This window comes from Malaclemys terrapin, chromosome 22 (assembly GCF_027887155.1).
Source record: "Malaclemys terrapin pileata isolate rMalTer1 chromosome 22, rMalTer1.hap1, whole genome shotgun sequence".
Taxonomy (NCBI): Eukaryota; Metazoa; Chordata; order Testudines; family Emydidae; genus Malaclemys; species Malaclemys terrapin.
The window spans coordinates 15,255,006-15,271,597 of NC_071526.1; the positions used below are offsets into that span (position 1 = coordinate 15,255,006).

The window sequence follows — 16,592 nt, forward strand, 5'->3', positions numbered from 1 at the left end:
CTTGCTTGCATGCTATCAACAGATAACATGTGCATTACCCTTACATAATGTCACACCCCTGGGTGGGTCACTGGCATGGGGGATTGAACTTGGAGCCTCTGTATCTCAATGCATGAGCCTCCATCGCTCAAATTAAAAGACCCACCTCTATTAGCTAATGCACCAGCAGCCTTATGGTCCCCTAGCTATGTCCCAGCCACCACTACACGGGGGCAGCATGTTACACTGACTGGGTGAGTGGTACACGTATCAGTGTTGGGACATCAACTAAAGCAAGTAATTATTTTAAACAGCTGTATTTACAGGCACGGTGATGGTTTTCCTGGTTGATTGATCTGAATTGCTAATCTCTTTCCATCCATCCTTCTAACTGATCTATTTCCAATTGCCTTGCTAAATACGAAAGTACTACAGGGAAAGAGAGATTGATTGTTATACTGATTTCCCATGCAGCTGAATATTTAATCTGGGTGGCATGAGAAGTGGACACACAGTTACTGTGAAACCTTTGGGGAGGGAGGGTAACTGATTTGCGAACCCGGCCATTGAAATACAATGAACGATTTTAAAATCCTCTTTAATAAAGAAAAAAAAGTTCTATAGATCTCGGTAAAGGAACTCTCTGTCTCCATCAACTCATGTTCTATCTCAGAAGTAAATAAACACATCTATAGTACTCGTTGGAAATTAAAATCCACATTGAGCCTGAAGATATTCATTTACTTCTCAAAGGCTAGATTCTGCCACACTTACACTGAGTATAAGACTCAGGCAATGGGAGTTAGTTGCCTATACACCTTTGAGGGTCTTGGCCTTATCAAATACAGTAGAACTCGGAATTATGAACACCAAAGTTACGAACTGACTGGTCAATCGCACACCTCCTTTGGAGCCGGAAGTACGCAATCAGGCAGCAGCAGAGACCAAAAAAAAAATAAACCAAAAACTAAAAAGCAAATACAGCATGGTACTGTGTTAAATGTAAACTAACAACAAAATAAAGGGAAAGCAGTATTTTTCTTCTGCATAGTAAAGTTTCAAAGCTGTGTTAAGTCAACGTTCAGTTGCAAGCTTTTGAAAGAACAACCATCACGTTTTGTTCAGAGTTACAAACGTTTCGTTCGTGACTCTGACGTTAGCCCTGTGGGAATGAGGTGAGGTGCTCTGATGAGTAAAGCAGACTGTGGCCCCAAGTTGAGGGTCTTTATCGCTACAGATTCACTACCCTGGATACTGAAATCCTAGATCCACAGAGCACTGGTTGAAACAGGACAAGCTTCCATCCAGATGCACCTGGACTTCATGCATCTGCAGGGAACTCCTATAGCAGTGTGTCACAGGGTGAGCTGGCCCCTTTAAGAGAATTTGAATTTAGCCTCACCTGTGAGCAATGTCCCTCTCAGACACTGGGAACTCCCTTGCTGAACTCCTAGTCCTATGACCAGGAAGATAAAATAGTCACAGGTGAGGCTGATCCCAAAGTCCTTTAAAGGGGATAGGTCACCCTGTGACACTCCCTACACACAGCAGATTCAATCCTCTGCCCCATCCTGAAACTAACAACAGTGCCAACTGTGTGGGTGGTTTTATTATATGGAAGGCCATCAGTTCAATCAACGGACGGGGCTGAGGCCGGCAGCCCATTTCACAGAGCCCAACAAACAGGGGGCAATGAGTGATCGACCTTGCTTGTTTCAAAACAGTGACCTGGGAGTTGTAAAGCTCTGCATCCCATTTATCATTCCCAACTATATCGTTTTCACTCAGTTTTCTGATCTGAGCTAATAAAGGAGCAATGTCTCAGGTCACAGATGGAACAGTTCAACCAAATGGTAGTTCTGGAAATTTGAGAATAAATCCCGTCTCCTGAAGCAATTAGTGACACTCCTTCATGAAGATACGAATGCATAGCACCCCTTTAATTCTTCAGGAAAGGCATCTTGTAATGACTGTATAAGAGAAGCTCTGCACGTCTACTTTAGTAAAGTATTCAATGAGATGGGGTCTGTCTCTCTGCTTTCTCCACTCCCCAACTAATGATGACAAAAGGAAAATATGGGGTTATCTTGGAAAGATCCTCTTCTACATTCCACATCACGACTTTGGATTCTTTGATCTCCAGACAGCTCCCAATGTGTCACCCGGTTTTTACACAAGAAAACTTGAGCGTGCTCTGGTCCAACAGGTTCCATAGTCACATCTTGACCCACAACCACATCCAGACCCACAGCCTGCCGAGTCCAGATTTCAATTTCACTGAAGTCTTTCAACCCCAATGTGTTTGTTTCCCTCACGGCATCACAGAACCCCAAAATGCCCCAGTGTATCCAATAAGGAATGAAACACACTTAGTCTGACTTCATAGTTTTTATGATCATCTAGTCTGACACAAGCCACAGAAATTAAGTACATTGCAGAGCTGGGATTCAAACCCAGATTTGAGTCCCAGCGCCTCAGCATAAATCCATCCTGTCTTCTCCATTTATTCTTTTTTTTTTTAACTTTATGTTAGAGGCAAAAGTATCCCTCGACATCCCTTCCTACCAAATGATTCAATAGTGACTGAAATATAAAGAAAAGCAATCATACATTCCTTTTTACCCTCTCATAATACAAAAACAAGAGGACAGCTCATGATTTAAAAGGCAATACACTTAAAAAGAATAAAAGGAAATAGATTTTGCGTGGTTTGATGCAGTGCATCATGGAACTCTCTGCAACAAGACAGGTATATGAATAATAAGAATATCACCTGCATTATCCCAGCCAGTGTAGACACTTTTACTGGTATCAACCTTCATTCTTCAGGTCACGAATCAACCCCCAAACACTTGGGTTTAGGAACAAATTAGCCCCCTGCATAGTTGGCATAATTATGAGTGTTTTACACTCATCTGATATTGGCCACTCTCAGATACAGGGCTGGATGGACCATGGGTCTCACCTAGTGTGGCATTCGCTATGTTCTTAAAGCTCTCATTTTGCATATACTGTATGAGTAGGCCCTTTAGGGTAGGAATTGTCTCTTTTCTATGTTTGTACAGCACCCTGCACATGGGGGACTCAATCCTGATTGGGCACTACCATGATATGAACATTTAATCCTTGTCATAATAAGGAGGCCTGGAAGTTGTTCGGCATGAGCAGAGCCTCACTGCAAGGTTCCACCCTTGGAGAGCTCATTGCATGACAGGGGTCTAAGTCTTCGTCGCAGTGGAGGGAGATACCTACAAAATGCAAGTTGGACTGCTAAATTTGTGTCAACATTCTCTCTCTGCATTACCGTATTCCATTTCAACAGCAATTCCCCCATGCAGTTCTAAAGTAGACAGATGACACCTTCTCATGTGGAGATGTACAGGTAGCAAGAGATTAATTGTATTCTGACTTTGGGAAAATCGTGTATGCGATTTTCTGTTATCTGCTTTCATACAGCTTCATTTCTAAAGAGTTCCTTCCCTCTCTATCGCTATTAGTGATGAGACTTTATTCCTTTAAAGCCTTCTTCGGTGCTTCAGCACTATTAATCTGTGTTGCATTCATCTCATCTTCCACTTTCTCTGGTTTTTATCTGCATCATCTGTGATCAGCCTCACTGTCTTTTCTCCCAGTTTTCAATTTCTAACACCAAATTGGAAACTTCTTTTATGACATTTCCCTTACAGAGGAAATCACATAAGCCAAGATTTGTATTAATCCATCTAATATTCTGATGTGATTTGAATATCAACAAGTTTCTCTTTCTGTTATATTGACTCTAGGCAACTTTAGATACAGGTATATTTTCAACAGAAGCCACGACAGAGCATCTGGTTTCTGTTATTGCATTTTATGTCATGCACTAAAAAGTCATTGTCAGGTAATGGGGTCCAAAAATATGATCTAACAATTTAATATTCATAGAAAAGTTTTCATGAAGTGTATTTCTTTTTCGCTTTTCAGTGAAAACAATTTGTTTGGATTTAAATATGGCCTTGCAGGCTTTGCAAATGCTGAGAAACAGAGAGTGAAACAGACTAGATACAACAATGAAATTGACCAGTTGATTGCTATTCTCCAAACAGAGCAAAGTGGGAGACCAACAGTGTAAATTATGAAAAGGAAATTCAACTTGTAAGAGTTTTACAGTTATAATAACCTTTCTTAAAAGCATATATGATTGTAACCAAACAGAAATGTGGGCAATGGCCTCACCTGGAAAAGTCATAAGGCATTTATATTCATACACAAAGTTCTTGGTCAATTAGCGCCAGCCACTTCTACAATATTTAAAACCCAGACCACCACCAAAAGTACTGACTGGTGTGTGTGCACACTGCAGACCTCTGCTGGATGGAGCATCAGCACTGCTCAAATGCGTGACATCAAGATACCTCCTAGTACCTGGATTATCTGCGGAGGAGGAGAGCTCTTAACACTTCCCCAGCTCATGGCAAAAGCCTTGTTTAGCACAGCTAGTAAAGGCCTGTCTCCTTGGGTAGGAAGTCCCATGTTCTATCTTTGCTTTTAACCAGGAGTCCTGTGTCCATTGAACTGTTGCAACAGGCCAGAATCCACCATTCAAAGCATCATGCCTGACCTGTATGGAAAAGTCCAATGCAATGTAAGGAAAATGTTTACTTTTCCCATAGGTTTTTTGAAGCATCCTAAATAGAGAATTCTTTCCCTGCTTGCTTTGCGGAGTTTCCAAAAAACCCAAGAAATGAGCAAATTCTCTCAAATTATACACTACTTAGAGTAACTACTACAAAACACACTCAGATGTCTATAGAAGTTCTATTAATTTCCACCATTAGTTCAGTTCTGTAGGACTTTCCCACATGGGCCCCCCACACAGCTCTGACAACCAACAACCCATCCAAAGCTGCCAGTTTCCTCATGCATGCAGACGATCAGAAATATTTTTCCATTTTTAGGCTGCACCGCATGCAGTGCTGAAGTTGTTAATAGAGGTCAATAGCAGGCAGTTAGAAATAATACAAAACAAAGGTGGAAGGTGGGAGGGATTTTGTTAGCAATAAACTCTCCTCAGAATATTCTGCAAACATCCATTAGGCAAGTCTGTGAGCTCATAAAACGATGTCCACAAATAGTTGACAGACAATATACAGCACGTGTTGACCTACTTCCTTTTAAAAACTGGTAATGTAAAACCTCTGAGACTGAGGAAGAACCCATTCATAGCTTAACAGGAGATAATGTAAAATAAATAAATAACCCACACAGCAGTTAGGAACAAAACGAATGGCTACAAAAGCTGGATGTGCTACTTATATGATGCTGGGATGCCCGAGTTGTATTGAGTCTTCTGGAACTGCTACTTCAAATACAAATCTATTATTGCTTCTTATCCGTCATCGGGATTGAATGGGTCAGCTCTTTGGAGGCTCAGGATTTAAATCTAACACTGGTACCGCCCCCACTGTACATATAGTAAATAAATGCACACCCCCACACAATGAACACTTATGAATATATATTCCACAGACCATATAAAAACACATCCCTGCTCTCCGCAGCATGTCCGTGCATGCACAGACAGACATGCAGAGAAAGAGAGAGACACGATGCCATGATGTAGCAGCAAAGGGTTTGAGTGGAATGAGTTTAGATGGCCTCATGGCTCACAAGTGGAAACTCAGCCCTCCTGACTCACAGCACTGGGCTTTTAACCACAATACCATCCCTCCCTCCCTTTTGTTGTAACAGGTTATACCCCAAACCCGGAAAGTTGGGCACCTCTCTACAAATGCCTCCATTTACTGATCCCTCCTCCCAACTCACCCTCTTACACGAAAGCCTCTTGCATGCACACCTCAACCATCCTAACATAATATGAACATGATCTTCTTAGGAGTCATTAAATCCTATTAACTGCAGCACTGATATAAACATCTTTCATCAAGACATCTCTGAAAGCAATTTTCAAAGATTAAGGGCCAGATCCAGCCGAGCATTTAAGAACGAGCTTAACTTTTGTCATAGGATTATTCAGCAAAGGAGTAAAGCATCCTTGAAATCAAGCACTTCGCTGCATTGGGACCTAAGTAATGAAGCCACAGAGAACTCGGGCCTGATTCTCCCCCTCTGCACGACACCATTTACTCTCGCTAGCATACCTGTGGTAGGAGACACCGGCCTTTGAAATCCAATTAAAATGCCCATTTTAAAATCTCAGTTGGGTTATCTTTTTCAGTTTCCTTCTCTGGGTGAATGTGCTAAAACCACTCGCCATGTTCCTTGCTGTTGTGGTTTGAACGTCCTTGGGGCTGTTTGGTGAAATGTACACCTCACTTCAGGGTATGTTCCACTGAATACCATTGTGTCCCTTTAAAAGGGTCAGTTTGCACAGGGGAGGTGACATACAAGCCCCAGGGGTGAAATTCTGACCCTGTTGAAGTCAATGGGAGTTTTGCCAATGGACTTCAACAGGGCCAGGATTTCACCCCAGGTTGTTTGCTTTTTTGTAACCATCTCCAAATTTTCAGCTCTGGCATGGGAGGCACAGGGCACTAGGAACCCGAACACAGCCAGGGGGCTGCTGTCAGTGTTGCTGAGCAAGTCCACGTGCCAGAGAACTCAATGGGAATACGGGCGCTCATCACTTTTGTAAAATCAGGCCATGATTAGAGCACGGGATACTCAGAATGAGAGAGGGAAAAGAGAGAAGTGCAGCCACACAAAGAAAGGAAGGAATATCTTCTTTCTGAGCTAGTGAAGGGAAAGAATGAAGTTCACAGACACCCCCCAAGAAGCTGATTAGAAGGTCTCTGAAAGCTTCTCGCTCATTCCTATTTGCTTGGGCAGAAAGACTTTCCTTCTGCATTACGGTATGAACCCCAGGGGCACAAATGGCTCCACAGAGGGAGAGAGATTTAAGGGAGGGAGATGGCAGATTTAAGAACTGGAGTGGAATGAAAGATTATATTGCTCACACGTCCTTTCCCTTCTACAAGGCGTGTTCCTCATTGTAAGCATCGGGCAAACAAACCAGCAGACTTCTTCATGCCTAGAGCTGGTTGGAAAATGGAACGGCTGTTCTGAGGGTACTTCTAACTTGTAACTAATTGCTACTTGTAGAAGTGTTGTTACTAACACTCTTAGAATTAGTAACTACTACAAAATACACATCACCCTTTTCATTTTCATACTTTTGAGAAATAAAAATATATAAGATAATATAAGGTAAAAGTCTGAACAAAATGAAATGAGAAAATCTAAACAAAACATTTCAACTTTATCTAAACAAAATGCAAAAGTCAAAATGAACCATTTCAAAACTTTTTTTTGCAAATTTCATTGAAATTCACACCATAGTGCAAAACATTTCAATTGGGCTGAAACAGCGTTTTCTAACAAAAAACTGTTCCACTGAAAATTTTTCAACCAGCTCTACCTAGGCCATATGTAGCGTGGTGATGGGTGGTGGTGGGGAATTTCCATATTGGCACATAATGTGGTAGAAGGAAGCCTGGATTTTCAAAACTACTAATGACTGCGGGTATTTCAGCATCCAGGGGCCCATCCTGAGACATTGAAAAGGGACCTGATTTTCTGAGCATGGGTGGCCAGTATACACCCTCTACGGTATCTCCAGTTTTGCTATCAAAAATGGAGGCACCTAAAATTTAGGTCACTGTTTTCTTAGAGCCCAATCTCAGGCCCCCATGGAGCCTTTCCATTAACTTCAATGGGTAGTGGGAATTAGACCTTTAAAAGAGTGCTTAAACATGGTGCAAAATAGTTAATTGTCTCACCTGTCTAACCTCTTATACAGCGATGCGACTGCACAAGTAGTTAAGACTGGAAGAAGCTACCTTCTGGAGAGAACTGCAGCACGATCCAGGATGCGCAAGATGCAAGAAGCCTATTTTCTTTTGTTGGTTCCAGAAGTGGGAATAAAATGTCACGGGAAGAAACAAAACAAAAAAAGAAAACTCCCCTGCCCTCCTCTCATATCCACTGTCTAGGCCAGAGCTCCCGGGCAAAAATAAAACCTGTATCCAGCAGGCTGTCACTCATTAAAATCCCTCCTGGCATAATGTCAAATCATTCCAGCTTTTATGCTCATCTTTAAAGGTAAAGAGGAGCCAGGTGACTCCAAATGCAGCTCAAGTCAGTGGCACTGACTAAAGCTAAAAGCCTGAATGTGTGTTGGTTCAGCGATCTCCAGCCCTCCTGCTTTATGACAAGAGTCAATCTGTTAAATGGAAACGGGGAGTGGGAAGAAGTAAACAGACTTCAATGCCAGGGAGACTGGGGGGCTTTCCTATAATGTAAGACCAAATAAAAAACAAATATGCACATCTAATCAATGGAGAGCGTTCAGGAAAAGAAACACACAATATGATAGAATCTCAGGGTTGGAAGGGACCTCAGGAGGTCATCTACTCTAACCCCCTGCAGGCCCAATCCCCAGACAGATTTTTGCCCCAGATCCCTAAATGGACCCCTCAAAGATTGAACTCACAACCCTGGGTTTAGCAGGCCAATGCTCAAATCACTAAGCTATGCATGGCTTCCTACTAGAGGTGGCTTGTGCTAGCAGATCTGGTGTGGAATTCAAAGAAACAAGTAGTCAAAAAGATGCCCTTGGACCCCTGTTTTCTGTGGCAGCTCCTTACACAACAAAGATTCGGAGATGCAAAACAGATCTGTGTCTGGGTGTCTGTCTCTGTACAGCGAAAACCTGTTAATAGCAGCCACCAGAGCGACTGTTATAATCCCGACCCCTGAATACAGGAGTAATGCATTTGTGTGATTTGTACATGGGAACCGTCAGAGGGGAGGAGAAAAATTGATCGTCTCTTGGGGCAGGTGGCCATTTGCACTGTGTACATATGGATGGATGCATGGATAGCTCTCTCAGGTATTTATCTAGCCCCCATAACTGTTGTATCTGATCGCCTCACAATCTTTAATGTATTCATCCTCACAACACCCCTGTGAAATAGGGCAGAGCTGTTATTCCATGTTTCTGATGGGAAATAGAGGCCCCAAGAGACTACACGACTTGCCCAAGATCACACAAGAAGTCTGTGGCAGAGTAGAGAATTGAAGCTAGAACTCCCAGGTTAGTGACTTACCCACTGGACCATCCTTCCTCCCCAAAGCCCCATCTTCACATTATGAGCCAGATTTTCAAGAGCACTCAACTCCCATTCAAAAATGAAAAAGGGCCAAATTTTGAATAAAAACTTTTAGCATCCATCAGTTCCCATTGTGACACTATTGTATAGGAGTGATATTCCTCATTGCACCTTGGGCAGACCTTTGCAGCAGTGCAAAATGAGTGTCTCATGCTCCCAAGGCAGAGTGGGAGTGTTTTGTACTCTACACTGGTGTAAGTGGCACGACAAGGTGGAAGACAGTGAACAATCAGGCTCTATATTAATTATGTTGTATTAATGCACATACCCTCAAATATGTATTGATGTGTGTATTACATACAGAATAATTACATTCAAATAACATTCCTTAGATTCCAAACTCAAGCATTCAAAAATTAGGAAAATATTTTATAAATTTGAAAGCTTTAAGCAATCTAAATATAGGGCTCACTATCAGCTCCCCTTACAATCTATGTGCATGTGTATACGGATCTGTCTCATCTTACGCTGGGGTTACGTTCTGCGGTCAGCGCGTAAAGCGAAAACCGTGTATAGTCAAAATTACATTGAGTGTAATGGCGGGCGGAATCACCCGCACTACAGGAACAGTATTGAAATGGTTATTTTTCTCTTTTGTTTTTGCCGACCGCGTAAAGCTGAATTTGCGCATGTTAAATGCACGTAAGATGCGACAGACCTGTCAACACTTGCATTTGCATATAGATACATTCAGATGTGCATATTTACATACAGTGTGTATGCATACACAGAGGTAGGGAAACACAGAGAAACCCAGTGATCCAAATTGCTTGGGTCGCACGGATTTGATTGAAATACCCAGGAGCTCGGTACAGAGGGAATCTTATGCCTTCAGTTCTGCGGAGCTCCTATATTTCTAAGCTCCATGGTGCTAAAGCGGAGCGCTAAAGCTAAACTTCATCAGGGCTCTCCACAACCAAGCGCTGAGTCAGCATTTAAATTATAGTAAATGCTATTCATTTTTCATCCGCCAAACCCATCCACCTGCAGCACACCATTAGCTGGGGAAAGAGGCCTCCGTCAGCCTCCGATTTAAAACCTAGTCTAAACCCAGTACAAATTCGGATCCAAAAAACACCTTTTCGGGGTTTGTGTCTTCATCAGAGCTGAACCAGCAAACTCTGGGAGTTTGAGTTTGCCCATCATTAGAACGTAGAGTTTCTGGAAGGAAAGGATTATGCTGGCGAATAGCCGGTCAGAGGGGATACAGGCTCTGGCCAACCTCCACTCATACAACTCTGCCAATTTTGATCCACCAGATCTACAAGTCTTGGGATCTGAAATTCAAGCAATGTTTTGAGGCTGTACATTGTCACCAGGAATAAAGATCCCGCAGCGGGTCTCAACTGAACACAAAACACAGTGAACTCCAGCTCACTCTCCCGTACCTCTATTGGGCCAACAGAAGACTTCATCTTTGTAGCAATACGAGGAGATATAAATTGAAAGACACACACAAAGCCTGATCCAAATCCCACTGAATTCAATAGAAAACCAAAACACATCTGCGTCTGATGAAGTGGGTATTCACCCACGAAAGCTTATGCTCCAATACATCTGTTCGTCTATAAGGTGCCACAGGACTCTTTGTTGCTTTTTACAAAACACATTGAGTTTAATGGCCTTTGGATGAGGCCCACAGGGTACTGAGTAAGAAAATCACGTACTTGTTAACAGCCACTTTCCCGACTTTACCAGCTCTTCCGTTAACTTCCCTAGCCTCAGTTCTACAGTCCATCATTTCTGATGGCTAGAATGCAGCCCACGCTAGCACAGTGTGGACACTTCATCCCTATGAGCGGTTAAACCACGCACAGATATGCACAAGTCGGTCTTTCAGCTCTGGCAGCAGAGACCCATACTCTTGGATTCAGAGTCTCAGGTTCAATCCATGTGCATGACCCAGCTAGGCCATTGTTACAAGCACAGTAAAAGGACACAGGGGAATATAACAGGTCTGTTGTGTGGGAGAAGGGTCAAATTTTGACCAACGCAGAATTCTTGCAAATACAGCACCGGCTAACGACATTAAAATTTGTTTATTCGCTTTTCTGTAGTAATGTAAAGAAAGGCCCGGTGAAATGGGCACCAAGCTAGGAGCCAGGAAACCTGGCCTCTATTCCCAGCTCTGCCACCTGACCTGACCTGCTCTATGACCCTGTTCAAGTCACTTCACCTCTCTTTCCCCTCTATCCTTGGCTATTCAGATTGTGAGCTCTCCGGGGCAGGGATAGTCTTTTCCTCTGTGTCTGCACAGAAGCTACCATAGTGGGGCTCTGTACGTACTACTTTAACACTAATAAATAATGGTCCAAAACACTACCTGTAAGAGCGAGAGGGCAGGATCGGGAGATATTTTGGTAGAAAACAGAAGTACTTTTTTAGATAATTGCAAATTTGTCTCCCCTCCCTGCCCGCATATTTCTTTTAGAGTTTTATACTGCTGCTTAAAACCGCAGTATCTGAGGTCCTTGCACATAAAGCAAATAGCAACAGCGAAATCCCTAGTGGACTCCATGGAATCCCTGGAACTTCTTCCTTTTCAAGGTGAACATTCTGCTTCGGGTAGGGGTTTTGTTTTTCATTTTTTAGATTTTCGTATTAATTTCCTTTTTTCCCCATTGGTAGGGGTTTATAGGGCAGAAAGGGGTGTCAGCGTTGTGAATGTCTTTTTCGAGAGGAAGGCTTGGCAGTGTTTCCTAAAGATGTTCAGGTGGAAAAGGTTCAGAAAAGGGCAACAAAAATTATTAGGGGGATGGAACGGCTGCCGCATGAGGAGAGATTAATAAGACGGGGACTTTGCAGCTTGGAAAAGAGATGACTAAGTGGGGATATGATAGAGGTCTATAAAATCATGACTGGTGTGGAGAAAGTAAATAAGGAAGAGTTATTTACTCCTTCTCATAACTCGAGAACTAGGGGCCACCAAATGACAGTAACAGGCAGCAGGTTTAAAACAAACAAAAGGAAGTATTTTTTTCACACAACACACAGTCAACCTGTGGAACTCCTTGCCAGAGGACATTGTGAAGGCCAAGACTATAACAGTGTTCAAAAAGATCTAGATAAATTCTTGGAGGAGAGGTCCATCAATGGCTATTAGCCAGGATGGGTAGGGATGGTGTCCCTAGCCTCTGCTTGCCAGAAGCTGGGAATGGGCTACAGGGGATGGATCACTTGATGATTCCCTGTTCTGTTCATTCCGTCTGGGGCACCTGGCATTGGCCACTGTCGGAAGACAGGATACTGGGCTAGATGGACTTTTGGCCTGACTCAATATGGCCGTCCGTATGCTCTTATGACTCTGGATTTGCCTGATCTCCTCTGGAGATTCACTCCATCCCGGGATCCCCTTGACTGAGAATCTTTTATCTCCAGCTCTCTCTCACTTCATCTTGGGCTGCATGGTCTACGCTTTCCCAGAGGAACAATGGTTCATAGATTGAGCTTCAGTCTTTGATGTAGCCGGCGTTTGATCCCTTAATTGCTTTTAAAATTAGAACCCAGGCCTTAAACTGACATCAGAAGCTGACTGGGAGCCAGTCGAGGGGTCTAAGCCCCGGAGAAGGCAGGAGCCACATTCTGGAGCATCATCTTCACATTCAGCTTCAAATATAACGAATGACAGTAATCCAGCCTGGAGGTGACAAATGCATAGATCACTCTGGCCAGATCCTCATGCTGGAGGAAGAGACGTTACCTAGAAAGATGGCGGTGAAAAGACATTTTTGGAAACATCATATCTGATCAGCCAAGCTTAGCAAGGAGTCAAACAGGACCATGAAACCTGGAACCACTTTGATGAATGGGAGCTGTATGCCTTTGATGGAAGGTGAAGACAACTTCTTGGCCAGTTCTTCGAAGCAGTTCCTCTTTTCAACGGGCATCACTTCACTCTTGCCTTGAGCCAGTGGCTTTTCATCCAAGAGCTAATTTCCTGTAGGTTTTCTGACATTTTAGTAAAGTGGTCGTTGCATCGGTAGTGAACGAGAGATAGAGTTGAGTGTTACGGAAATTCACCCCACTGAGGACTTAAATTAGGGGAGATTACTCAAGGGGATCTAGACAGACAGACTGCAATCAATGAAAATGACATCCACACAGGGGACTTGAGTTATTGGGAAGGGATTGTGCAAAATGAGTCCACTCAGTGCTTGACAGAAAGCTCCGAGGGACTCCAGGCTGCAAAAGCTTGTGAATCCAGAGGTCTGATGGTTTGTGGGAATCTGCTGGATGAGATTAAACAGCCAAGTGCCCTGTGAATTTGAGTCTGGAAAAGAAAATATTGCGAACTGACATTGCTCATCCACCGTGCCTCTGAACCACCAGTTTAAAACGACAATAGGAGGTCTGCTTTGCTAAGCTTTTATGAAGCGCAAAGAGCCCGTTTCCAAGTGACAGGATGTCGGCTAAAGCCATCCCTCAGTTAGGACCTGATCCATTTCTCACTGAAGGCGACGGCCAAGCTCCCATTGAATCAATGGAGCAGAATCCAGCACAACAACACACAGAGCATTTGCAACGAACGTCCGCGGTAGCTGTAAATGCCTCAGGGCCTGGCGCCTCCCGTTCTAAGGGAGGCATCATATTTTCACTCTTGTGTTCTGCAGCGTCAGCTCCTGCCGGTCTGCTTCAGCTTCCCACGTTCAGTTACGGTCAGCTGAGACGCATTCATGGACACTGCAGATGGGGTTTGAAGTCTAGTCCTTCAAAGGGTATTGGAACAGGGAGGCAGCCCTGTCATACACCAAGTTCTCACATAGGGATGTCATGGAGCAGGCTTCTAGGAGCACATGGCAGAATTCTGCCTGCAAATTAAAGGACGAGTCAGAAGGGGACATGATTTCCTGCTACTCATGGAGTTTACTTCCTCTATGGATACCGTCAAAGCATCCCTATCAGAGATGATTTCTCTTTGGAGCTCATAAAGAATCTTCTGAGGAGCTATTACTCTGTCTTTGGGGTGCACGAGCGTGCACTAAATGTCAAAAGACCCTACGCTGGATAGAGGGACGGGAGGGAGAAGAAGACATCCAAGATCCTCTACAAGACCGTACCCCATTTCGCAAGTAGAACACAGCACCGTGGCATCAATCAGCTCCATATCATTTTCAGAGACGAAGGACTTTTCCAGCAAAGCGGAGCTTAATATACATTTCTCTTGCAAACAGCAGGGCTGCCATCCTCGGTTATCGTCCCAAGAGAGCGTCTTTGTTTCCCGGGGAAAAGAAAAGACCGTGGTTCAGATGTTCAAACTTGTCTAGTGGATTCAGACACACAGTCTCCATTGCTATTGAAAGGCCAGCTGGCATAAATTCGCACAGCTTCATTGTAATCAATGGCACTACACCAATTTACACCAGTTGAGGATCTGGCCCAACATGCCGAACTAGACAGCTTTGAATTCAGCCTAGATTCACTGTCCTTCTTTACTGTGGGCACATGTATCCCTAGGACATGGCTAAGAAAGGTGACTGGTTTTTTAGGGAGCTCGTTCTTAAAACACTGGCAGCACGTTGCTGCACTCAACATGTTCCTTTCTCTTAGTCCTGAAAAACATGTTTCAATACATCCTTAGGAGTAAGATTAGCACAGGCATTTGAACACCGGCAACGAATGTTGTATTACACTTCAAAGATACACTAAACCCAAGAAGTATGCTAGGATATATAGCTATTTAAACATACTACATAAGCAATACTCTGATTTCCTATTAGGCAAATTCTTCATCTTGACTTTATACAGATCCATTAACTGTGATTTCTTTCTTGCAATTAGGGAAGAGGGTGGCTGTAAAACTGGCAATGAAACTTGTTAGTAAGTTGTGTATAATTTCGTTTGTATTTGCCAAGCACTAATTGCCTCTTACTTAGATGTTTTTTGCTTTGTCGTTTGGCTCAAAGTATTTGCAAAATGAAATGTATTTTATGCAACTGGCTGATTAGGGGAAAGCCAAGCTATGGGATGGTTCCAGCATGGGTCCTCGGGGACACCAGACAGAGGTGCATCCTGCGGCTCATGCACCGGTGCTTTTCAGCAAGACCGAAACCAAATTGCTGCCCTAAGACCAGGCAAAGTGCTTAGAAAAAGGACATTGGACACTAGTCAGCGGGTGGCTCTTCACTTGCAAACCATTCAAGGGTGGATTATAGGTCAGAAACAGTTTGGGACAGGGGCCACTCATAGGAAGGCTCTATGCCTTTAGGTTCATGCTGGTATCTTGTGAGTTTAGGCTACGATGTACACATGATGAATCTGGCTATGGGGTAAGGAACTAACTTGAACTCCACTCATGCATCTGTCTAACACTTGGGCAGAGATGACATCTCCATGCTAACCACCCCGAATAGGTTAATTCAGGCTACTAGCCAACAGGACCTATTAGCAGGTAACCTTGCCACAATGAACAGCTCTGGGAAGGTGGCTTCAGTCTCTTCTAAGTGAGGTGAAGTTATAGAGAATGTGCATCTTTCACTTAGGTGGGAGGTTCACAGTTGGCTACTTTGTAGGGGCACATTAGCCTGGGACTTCCTGGCTCCTAGTGACCAGGGGTCTCTTGGTCAAGCAACCTCTTCCATCCTGAAGAGGAAGGTGCATTCACACTGATGATAGGACGTTTGTCACCTCCTCCTGCAAAGCCACAGTGCTCCCCTTTCTCCTCTCACAGGTTCTGGGAAGTAAATGAAGTAGCAAAGTGTGGAAAACTATGGGAAACCTTGGCATGTGACTCACCACTGGAGTGAGCTCCCAGTTAAAGGTGCTAATGCCCAGAACAGGGAGTGGCATTCATAGACTCATAGACTTTAAAGTCAAAGGGACCATCATGAACCTCTAGTCTGATCTCCTGCACATCACAGGCCACAGAACCTCCCTCACCCACTCCTGTAATAGACCCTCTAACATTCCTTGCACTGCTTGAGGATATCAGACTACTAGAGAGAGACCTCAGGGCCAAAGTTTGCAAGAGACACTAGTGATTTTGGGTGCTCAATTTGAGACATGTTAAAAAGACTGATTTTCAAGAAATGCTTAGCACCTGCTCTCTGAAGTTCAGGCCCCTTGAAAAGCCATCTCAGGTTGGCCACCCGGAAATAGAGGCAGCCAAAGTAACCAGCCACTTTTGAAAATCTCAGAGATGTTTTTAAGGTAAGAGAGGAAAGAACTGACTTCAAACAAGTTGGGAGAAGATTGCCTTTTCTTTTTTTTTTTAAATACACTTTTTCTAATGATCTGGGATCTACAGACCCAATATTGCAAACACTTGTGACCACTGTAAAGATACAAAATCCTGGATTTTTATTTATTTAAGGCTGGGGGGTTTTAAAGAAATCTAAGAGAGTTCAGCATTCCAATCCCAAAGAATGTCAATAGTCTAATTTGAAAATCCCAGGCTTCATTCTTACCTTTGCTTTTCACACCTTGCATACATCATTACAATTTAAA

General features: G+C 43.4%; 1 protein-coding gene across 1 annotated transcript in view; it reads right to left on the reverse strand.

Moving 5' to 3' along the window:
• The window catches only part of CSMD2 (CUB and Sushi multiple domains 2), a 579,057-nt gene that overhangs the window by 235,767 nt on the left and 326,698 nt on the right, over positions 1-16,592 (reverse strand). The gene's annotated exons all lie outside the window — the stretch shown is intronic.